A 10,310-nucleotide genomic window follows, 5' to 3' on the forward strand; every position below is an offset into this window, starting at 1 on the left:
CGTTCCCCCATGCCCGTACCACCAGCTTTTGGCCCTTGGGTCCCATCCCTCCGTACCTGGACGGATTCCTCACGCCCTCAGCTCGTTCTCCATCTTCTCCCACCTAGGCTCCCAAAGGTGATACCCTCCTGGCCCCATAATATGATTGTACTCCTTCTTAGCCGCATTTTCCTTATTTTTTCGATATTTCAATGAACTGCTCCGATTTATTTTGCTTCACAAATTCTGGCCAATCATGTTTCAGTTTCTCATATTGTCCTTTGAAATCCGGAGTCTCGTTCTTGTTGACATAATCACGGGCTAGATTTTGCTTGAATTTCCGGAATGCGGCGGCCATCTTATGAAGAGCGAACTGTTTGACTAGCCTCCTCCTCTCCTTGTTTTCCTCAATCTTATTACCCTCCTCATCGAATTTGTTGTATTCCGAAGGTAGAACGAAATGTTGCATAAGCTTTTTCAAGCAATCTTTTTTTGTTCTCTTCTCGACAAAAGTGAAATCAAGACGTGCCTTCTTTGGCTCATTCCACTCCTGGACGGTGATCGAGACGTTGTCTCTAACAACGGCTCCGCATTGGTTGATAAACTTGGTGGCATTCTTGTGGGGCTCCAGCGGCTTGCCGGTTGCACTGACAACCTCGATGGTATAAGTTTCTCCTTGTTTCAGCGTCTTGGTTGCGCCACGCTTTGACGACGTACTTGATTGTTTCGACGATCCAGTCGAGGGCTAAAATAAGAAAGAGAGTCGCGCGCGTTAGTACACACATATTTATTCAAATCAGTAAGTTTGTATCACCAGAAGCTCAATGTATATATATACCTCGGCGCCGGAGGTGGTTGCTACTTCCAATTGAAGATCGTCGTTTATCGACGTTTCTTCGTCATCATCTTGCTGACGGCCTTCATCTTGACCGTCAAGGTTCAGATAAGAAGAGATATCCTCTTCTTCATCTTGTTTAGTCGGCACATAAAGAACATCGCCGTTTATGAGGCCCATTATATGTTCTTCAGCTTCCGGATCATAGTTGGCCATAATCGGGTCAGCTCTATCGTCCGCCATATGTCAGTCCTGAAAACATGTAGTAAAAACTAGTTAATTAAGTGAAGAAGGGGGGCGGTGGTGGTGGTGAAAGGTGGCGGTGGCGGTGGCGAAAGGGGGGCGGTGGCGGTGGCGAAAGGGTGGAGCAGGAGGAGGCGGGGCGAGGGTACTACGTAGGAGGGGGCGAGGAAGGGGTGGGAGAGGGTGGTGGCGGTGCCGAGGACAACACACATAGGGGCCTCCCTCGCCGCCGCCCCCTCGATCCAAAATAAAACACCGCACGTATACGGATGGGGCGACGAGGGGGCGCGGCGCACAAAGTTGTGCGCTTCCCCCTCGCCAACCCTCCATATACGCGCGGTGGCCGGTTACGTTCTCCGGTTGTGCGGGGTCGCGGTGTTTTTTAGTTAAAAATTTGTTAAGTTAAAATTTTGGTTAATTAAGTTAATTTTTTGGTTAAGTTAAACTTATTGTATTAAGTTAATATTATAGTTAAATTAATTAAATTTTTTAAGTTAAAAAAAACAAAAAAAAGAATGTGGGAGGGGCGCCATGTGTACTGTGGCGCCCCTCTCCCGTGTATGTGTGCGCGCGGTGGACACGGCGGCGGCGGCGGCCGGCGCGCGGCGGTGGCCACAACGCGCGGTGAGAGTGGCGGCGGGCAAGCGGCGGGCGCTGCGCGTGGGGCGTGCGGTGGCGCCGGCAAGCACAGCGTGTGGGCGCTGCGCTGGGAACGGCGGCGAGCGGCGCGGGGAACGGCGTCGTTGGCGTCTGGGAACGGCGAGACGTACGGCGGTTCACGAATGCGCGACGATCAAGGGAGTGGATGGGAAGTTGGGGACGGGTTAATTTTTGTTGTTAATTAAGTTAATTTTTTTGTTAATTAAGTTTTTTTTGTTAAGTAGTTAAAATTAACAAGCTAGAACAAAAAAACACAAAAAAAAAGAAAAAAACACTTTAAATTTTTATTTCAATTTTAGTTACAATTTTTAAAATTAAAACTTCTAAGTTAAACAAATTTAAGTTAAATTTTTTGTTTTTGTAAAAAAAAAAGAGAGAGAGGGGCGTTGGCCGTACTATGTACTGGCGCTACCCCTCTCCTCTCGTATCGGCGCGCTGGGCGGCCGGCCGCCACGGGCGCCGGAAAATAGCGGCGGCGCCGGCGGCACCGCGCGGCGGCCCCGGCGATCGAGGAAAGGGCGCCCGCGGGGCCGAAGCTATACGGGAGCCAGCGGCGTCTCAGGTTTCGCGGCGCCCCGGCGATCGAGGAAGGGTGCAGCGCGGCGCGCGCCGTGGGCGAGCTCGAATCGGCGACTTACGGCGGCGGCGGAGGAGCTTCGGAGGTTCGTCGGCGGGGCGGAAGATGGCGGCGAGCACGGGCGGGCGTTTCATCGCCGGCGCGGCAGCCTGACGGCGTCGTTCCTGTCGTCGAGATCGGCGCGGGGCGTCTCTGCGTCTTTTGCGTCGACGGGGAAGGAGATGAAGTGAAACCGCCGAGGCGAGCGCGCGTATTTATAAAAAACGACCTTTAGTCGCGGTTGGTCTGGCCAACCGCGACTAAAGGACCGCGACTAAAGGGTTTTTTTTGGGGAAATTTTGTTCCCGCGCCGAAGGCCAACCGCGACTAAAAACCGCGACTAAAGGTGATTTTCCAAATTCTTTTGATTCTAAAATCTGAAAAATACAAATAATATATCAAAAAATTCAGAAAAATAAAACTAATTCATTTCAAAATCTGAAAACTACACATAATATATCAAAAAAATCAGAAAAATAAAACTAATTCATTTAAAAATCTTAAAATTACAAATAATATATCAATAAATAAAGAAAAATAAAACTAATTCATTTAAAAATCTTAAAAATACAAATAATATATCAAAAAATTCAGAAAAATAAAACTAATTCATTTCAAAATCTGAAAAATACAAATAATATATCAAAAAATCAGAAAAATACAACTAATTCATTTAAAAATCTTAAAAATACAAATAATATATCAAAAAATAAAGAAAAATAAAACTAATTCATTTAAAAATATTAAAAATACTAATTCCTCTTCTTCCCGCCATTTCTTCCCTATCTTTCCGCCAATTTCTTCCCGCCACTTTCTTCCCGCCTCTTTCTTCCCGCCACTTTCTTCCCGCCTCCTGTCTTCCCGCTCCCATTTTTCCCGCCATTTCTCACTACATATATGTAGTCCGGCTTGGCCAGCATTATTACATCTCTACAATCTCTCATCACTCTCTCATGGCTTCCACCGCACCCACTCTAACCTACCAGCAGGTGGAGGAGCTTTGCGCCTCGAACTACCCTTGCCCACCGGGCTGCCGCGTCCCCGCCGGCTGGAGCCTAAGCGCCGGCGGCGTGCCGGTCCCTCCCATCCCTCAGGGTACTGCGCGCCGGGCGGCCATCACGAACCACTACTACCTCGACCTCACGCCGGAGCAGCGGATGAATCCCCGCTGGCATCCCGATAACCAGCATACTTGGGACGCCTTCTTCATCAATCGTCGTGAGAGGGCGCTCGCCAGGTATGAGGAGGACGGTCTGCCTCCTGGGAACTTCCACGAGGCCGGCCGTCGGCTATGGTGGTACGGCCGAACTCTGCAGAGCATCATGGACTACATCACGGCCGGCGATATCCCCCGCCTGCGCTACCCTCAGTTCGAGCCACGAGCGCCGCCCGACGACAGCGACGACGACGGCGGCAACTTAGAAGGCGACGACTACCAGTACAACGGCGGCGGCTATGAAGACTACGAGTATGCATATTATACGCCTAGGCAGGAGTATGACTAAATCACTCCAAATTTCATGTATCATTAGTGTGGTTTCTCGAATCAATCGAATCATTCGAAAATGGACACCAAACACATCACGGGTAATATAATTCACATGATCCATTCAATAAAGTTTGGTACAATAAATTATTACACATCATTTCTTCCCTTGTGTCCCTGCTTGCTTACGATTGTGCCGTATCCATGGAGCATCCTCATCATTTAACTTAATGCTTGGGTCGATGTTCATTTTGAAGGGCGGAATTTCAGCAAACATATTATAATCTTCTGACATGTCTGTCTTGTCCTCCACTCCCACGATATTTCTTTTTCCTGAAAGAACAATGTGGCGCTTTGGATCATCGCATGATGTACTGATCGTTTTCTTATCTTTCCGTTTCCTCGGTTTGCTACTCATGTCCTTCACATAGAAAACCTGAGCGACATCTTTCGCTAGGACGAATGGTTCGTCAAGGTAACCAAGATTGTTGAAATCCACCATTGTCATTCCGTATTGCTGGTTCACCTTTACCCCACCTCCTGTTAGCTTGAACCATTTGCACCGGAACAAAGGGACCTTAAAGGAGGGTCCATAGTCAAGTTCCCATATCTTCTCTATGTAACCATAATATGTGACCTTTTGCCCATTCTCGGTTGCTGCATCAAAGCGGACACCACTATTTTGGTTGGTGCTCTTTTTATCTTGGGAGATCGTGTAAAATGTATTTCCATTTATCTCGTACCCTTGGAAAGTCGTTATAGTCGAAGATGGTGTCTTGGCCAACATGTACAGCTGATCTACAACATCATTGTCATTCATTAAATGTTTTCTCAACCAACTGCCGAAAGTCTCCATGTGGGCCTTCCTAATCCAGGATTCAGGCTTCCCCGGGTTGTCCGAGCGTAAAATATTCTTGTGTTTCTCAAAGTACGGAGCCACCAAGCTGGAATTGGTCAGAACTGTGTGGTGTGCTTCAGTCATAGAATGGCCGTCCATACATATCGTTGATTTCCTTCCGATCGTGCCTTTTCCACTTAGTCTCCCCTCGTGCCGCGATCGAGGAAGACCAATCGGCTTAAGGTCAGGAACAAAGTCAACACAAAACTCAATTACCTCCTCATTTCCATAGCCCTTGGCGATGCTTCCTTCTGGCCTAGCACGGTTACGAACATATTTCTTTAATACTCCCATGAACCTCTCGAAGGGGAACATATTGTGTAGAAATACAGGACTGAGAATGGAAATCTCTTCGACTAGGTGAACCAGGAGGTGCGTCATAATATTGAAGAAGGATGGCGGGAACACCAACTCGAAACTGACAAGACATTAGACCACATCGTTCTGTAACCGTGGTAGAACTTCTGGATTGATTACCTTCTGAGAGATTGCATTGAGGAATGCACATAGCTTCACAATGGCTACTCGAACATTTTCCGGCAGGAGCCCCCTCAAAGCAATCGGAAGCAATTGCGTCATAATCACGTGGCAGTCGTGAGACTTCAGGTTTTGGAACTTTTTCTCCGCCATGTTTATTATTCCCTTTATATTGGACGAGAATCCAGACGGGACCTTTATACTGCTCAGGCATTTAAAAAAGATGACCTTCTCTTCTTTGGTTAGAGCGTAGCTGGCATGACCTTAAAACCATTCCGGATGCCGGTCATCAGGGTCTTTCAAACGTTGATGGTCCTGCCGTGCTTCCTTTGTATCATTTGTCTTCCCATACACGCCCAAGAAGCTTAGGAGGTTCACGCAAATATTCTTCGTAACATGCATCACGTCGATTGCAGAGCGGACATCTAGGACTTTCCAATATTCTAGCTCCCAGAATATAGATTTCTTCTTCCACATGGCTGCGTGCCCGTCAGCTCCCTTTGGAACTGATTGTCCGCCAGGACCCTTTCCAAAGATGACTTTCAAATCCTTGACCATATCAAATACCTCAGCACCAGTGCGTTCCGCAGGCTTCGGCCGGTGATCTGCCTTGCCGTTGTAATGCTTGCCTTTCTTTCTTACTGGATGAATTTTCGGAAGAAATCGACGATGCCCAAGGTACACGTTCTTCTTACAATTTGGCAAATGTACACTTTCAGTCTCATGTAAGCAGAGCGTGCATGCATTGTATCCCTTATTTGACAGTCCCGAAAGGTTACTAAGAGTAGGCCAATCGTTGATGGTTACGAAAAGCAACGCTCGTAGGTCAAATTCCTCTTCTTTGTGCTCATCCCACACACGGACACCAGGTCTGCCCCACAATTTGTAAAGTTCATCAACTAATGGCCTTAGGTACACATCGATGTCGTTGCCGGGTTGCTTCGGACCTTGGATGAGCACTGGCATCATAATGAACTTTCGCTTCATGCACAACCAAGGAGGAAGGTTGTAGATGCATAGAGTCACGGGCCAGGTGCTATGGCTGGAGCTCTGCTCGCCAAAAGGATTCATGCCATCAGTACTTAGACCAAATCTTATGTTCCTTGCGTCATCTGCAAAATCTTTGAACTCTCTGTCGATCTTTCTCCATTGCGTTCCATCTGCGGGGTGTCTCAACTCCCCGTCCGACTTACGGTCCTCTTTGTGCCATCGCAACAACTTGGCATGCTCTTTGTTCCTGAACAGACGTTTCAACCGTGGTATTATAGGAGCATACCACATCACCTTGGCGGGAACCCTCTTCCTGGGTTTCTGGCCCTCAACATCGTCACCAGGGTCATCGCCTCTGATCTATAAACGCAATGCAGTGCATACCGGACATTCATTCAAATTCTCGTATTCACCGCGGTAGAGGATGCGGTCGTTGATGCATGCATGTATCTTCTAACCTCTAAACCTAGAGGGCAGACAACCTTCTTTGCTTCGTACGTACTGGCGGGCAACTCGTTATTCTTTGGAAACATATTCTTCAACATTTTCAAGTTTTCAAATGTCGAGTCAGCTACACCTGCCTGTGCCTTCCATTTCAGCAAATCCAGTGTGCAGCCCAGCTTTTTCAGACCATTATCGCATCCGGGGTACAGCGACTTTTTGTGATCCTCTAACATGCGATCCAAATTATCCCTCTCTTTTTCAGTTTCGCAGCGTCTCCGTGCATCAGCAATGGTCCGACCAAGATCATCAACGGGCTCATCACATGCCTCTTCTTCACCTTCCCCTTCACCTTCCCCTTCACCTTCAGCATCCTCCATGAAAGTATCACCGAAATGATCAAGATAGTTTTCATCGATGAAATCATCCCCTTCTTCATCTTCTTCCATTATAACCCCTCTTTCTCCATGCTTGGTCCAACAATTATAGCTTGGCATGGAACCGTGCCGAAGCAGGTGCAGGTGAACTTCTCTTGAGGAAGAGTAACCCTTCTGATTCTTACAGTCAACACATGGACAGATAACAAAACCCTTCTGCTTGTTCGCATTAGCCACTACGAGGAAATCTTTCAAACCCGTAGTGAACTCGCCGGAGAGTCGGTTACCGTACATCCATTGCCGATTCATCTGCATTATTATAATATAAAATATATAATTAACCATCATGCATTTGTTAAACTAACTAGCTATAAACAATAGAAATTAAACAATGAACTACACACATGCATATTTTATCAATGACACATGAAAGGTTCAAGTTGCTAACCGCGATCGAGGAGGAAAAAATAAATGAGGAAGCTCAAGTGTGACTCCGACACTTCATATCATGTTTGTTTCATGCTCTTGGGGCATTTCATCAAACACCTTGTGTGCATAAGAGGAACCAAAAGTAAACCTACACCCCCTTGTGAAGCTTGTGAAGAGAAGTGGCACCAAATGGCTAAGTGCTGTGAGCTGAGGCCCTTTTATAGGGATGGGCCTTTAGTCCCGGTTGGCCTGGCCAACCGCGACTAAAGGCCTTCGGGCCAGGCCTGAGGACCTTTAGTCACGGTTGGCCTGGCCAACCGCGACTAAAGCCCCTCTCGTCCACCAGCTGGCCACCGAGCGCGCTGGGCCCAGGTCTTTAGTCGCGGTTCGCCACCATTAGTCGCGGTTCCTATATTTTGGCGACTAATGGGGCTGGACGGAAGGCCATTTTTCTACCAGTGGATGGCCAGCTCGCCGCAACCGATATTGGCTCCTCCCGTCGGCCCGGGACCCTGGCTACCTAGCTCCGCCGCCGGGCCGCTGACCATCTAGCTTGCTTCGTGGCCGTCCTGACTAGCTCGGTCCGCCAGCGCGAGCTCGCTCCGTGGCATGGCCTGCCCTACTCGGTGACGACCCCCCTGCTTACATCTACTCCGGCGCGGTCCCTTCTCCTGCTCGGCGACTACGCCCCGTCCTTGCTCAGCTCGGCTTGCTTTCCTCTCCCTTTGTTGGCTCGGCAGCCCTTGCGCAGCCCCTACGACCCAACGAAGTGTCCTCGCATCTTCTCGTGTTTCCTCTGCTGTGTGTACTGTTCTTCATGGCAACGTGCAGCAAATTCAGAATCTACTTGGTTTGTTGTGTTTGTGTGTTTCAGCATTGATTCGATGGACAATTTCAGAGTAGCAATGGATGTTCAGTTCCTCCAATCTTCTTGAAATGATGATGTCTGCTGGAATTAAGTGAAATGCTACTGAAATACTTTTCAAGATCTTGCTGAAAATCTTTTATAGAAGTAGTTGTGTGTGAAAACATAAAGGGCATAGAAGTGTTTTCGTTTGGGTGTTAGTCTCAGCTAGTGCATAGTGGTATTTTGGCAACAAAAACTGAAGGCAAGTTTGGTTTTTTCAGTGCTATTTTGGAACTTTTGGTTTTGAGTAGTGGTATTGTGGCTATTCTCTCATGAAACTTAGACATGGGGAATGACTAACTACACACGATAATGAAATATAGCTTCTCGGTCTCTGTTAAAAAAACTACACACGATAATGTACTTTTTCTCACCTTTTTTTTGGTTTTGGTTGCTGGCAAAACTTTTGTAATTAAAACTCTATTTCTATCTAATCGGATGGCATATCCACTGTCTTTTTTCTCAAAAAAGAAAATACTCCCGGCATGATAGTCCCATGGCAATGAAAGTTACATATGAAGTAATTCCTAACATCGAAATTTGTTTAGAGATAAAAAAAGAAGTAAATTTACAAATCTATACCTAATAATAAAGGGAGGATTGTTTCCGTCGTCCAACACTTTTTTTGGACAGCTTTACCCTCCCACCAAAATACATAATACATACAATGCCATGGTACCTCTTCGTTCCTAAGTCATATAACATAACGGTTGTTTTTTCCCCTTATGACCCTTCGTCTGTCAAGTCTCTGGGCTTGGCCCAATTGTTGTCACTCGCCGTAGCACTTCGTAATATAATCCATCAAAACCCCTAACCGTGGATCACTCCAATAAAACCCGCACGGACGTCACGCCTAACGCATCCTCTCGCCCCCATCGCCCGCGACCTGTGCTCGATTCCTCGCAGCAATCGGCGAGTTCCCTGTCCAGGAGAGCAATTCTATCAGGTTCATGATGCATGGCTGGGCGACCTGTGCAACGCGGCGCGGACGTGCAAGTACCGCACAGTATGTTGTTCGTGGTATTGGTCTTGGCTTCAGTTTTCTGCATCTGTCCGGCGGACGAGGTGCACGGAAAAGATTGGCTGGCAATCGTTTAGGCTGACGAGCAGATTCACGCCGGCATACTCAGCAGCTACTCACCTCTTTCGACTCAAGAAGAGGATCGATCAGAGCCAAAGACCCAAGTATCCTTTTTCGGTTCTTCCTGACGGCGCCCAGCAGCAAGAAGGTGCAGGTGTCCTTGTGGTCGAAGAAGTACGCCCGCTTCCATGCTTCCATCCTAAGCGGCAAAATATAAATTTGCTATGTTCTACCAAGTCTTACGTCTCCGTGGATTTGCTGCCGCTCGCCATATGCCTGTGCTCAACTCGACACAGGTGGTCGATGGGAGTTCGCGGCTGAAAGAGCAAAGTCTATACTCCGTGTTTTGGGTGTTTGATAACAACACTTGAATGAATCTCACCGTCTACAAAGATTGTATTTCATAGATTTACAAGTGCACGATGACCTCGCTGAACACGTTATGATCGGAGGACTGAAGCGTAGCTTATAGGTTTTCTGGTTTTGTGTGTGTATCGCGAGGTGACATGGTTGGAGAGAAAAAGAGGAAAAAGCAGTTTCTGCATGATCGGTACTACCGGTACCAGGAGCGGTAGTACCGATCTGGTATTGCACTGAGAAAGTCCCACAGATAACGTTGCGGTACCTCTACGGTACCTTGAGCGATAGTACCTCTTGAGAGCGGTAGTACCACCTCGGTACCGCTTAGGTACCGTAACACAAGTTACGGCACCACCGATGTGGTACCGCTTAGGTACCGGGTGATCCAGTAACTCCCAGAGGCCATTGCGGTACCTCAAGCGGTACCGCAAGCGGTACTACCATTGTGTGTCCACGTGGCTAAGTCTGTGGGGGGGGGGGGGGTCGAGTCCAGAGCGGTACTATCGCTTACCGCTTATGCGAAAACTGCAC

The sequence above is a fragment of the Lolium perenne genome, chromosome 5 (assembly GCF_019359855.2).
Source record: "Lolium perenne isolate Kyuss_39 chromosome 5, Kyuss_2.0, whole genome shotgun sequence".
Taxonomy (NCBI): Eukaryota; Viridiplantae; Streptophyta; class Magnoliopsida; order Poales; family Poaceae; genus Lolium; species Lolium perenne.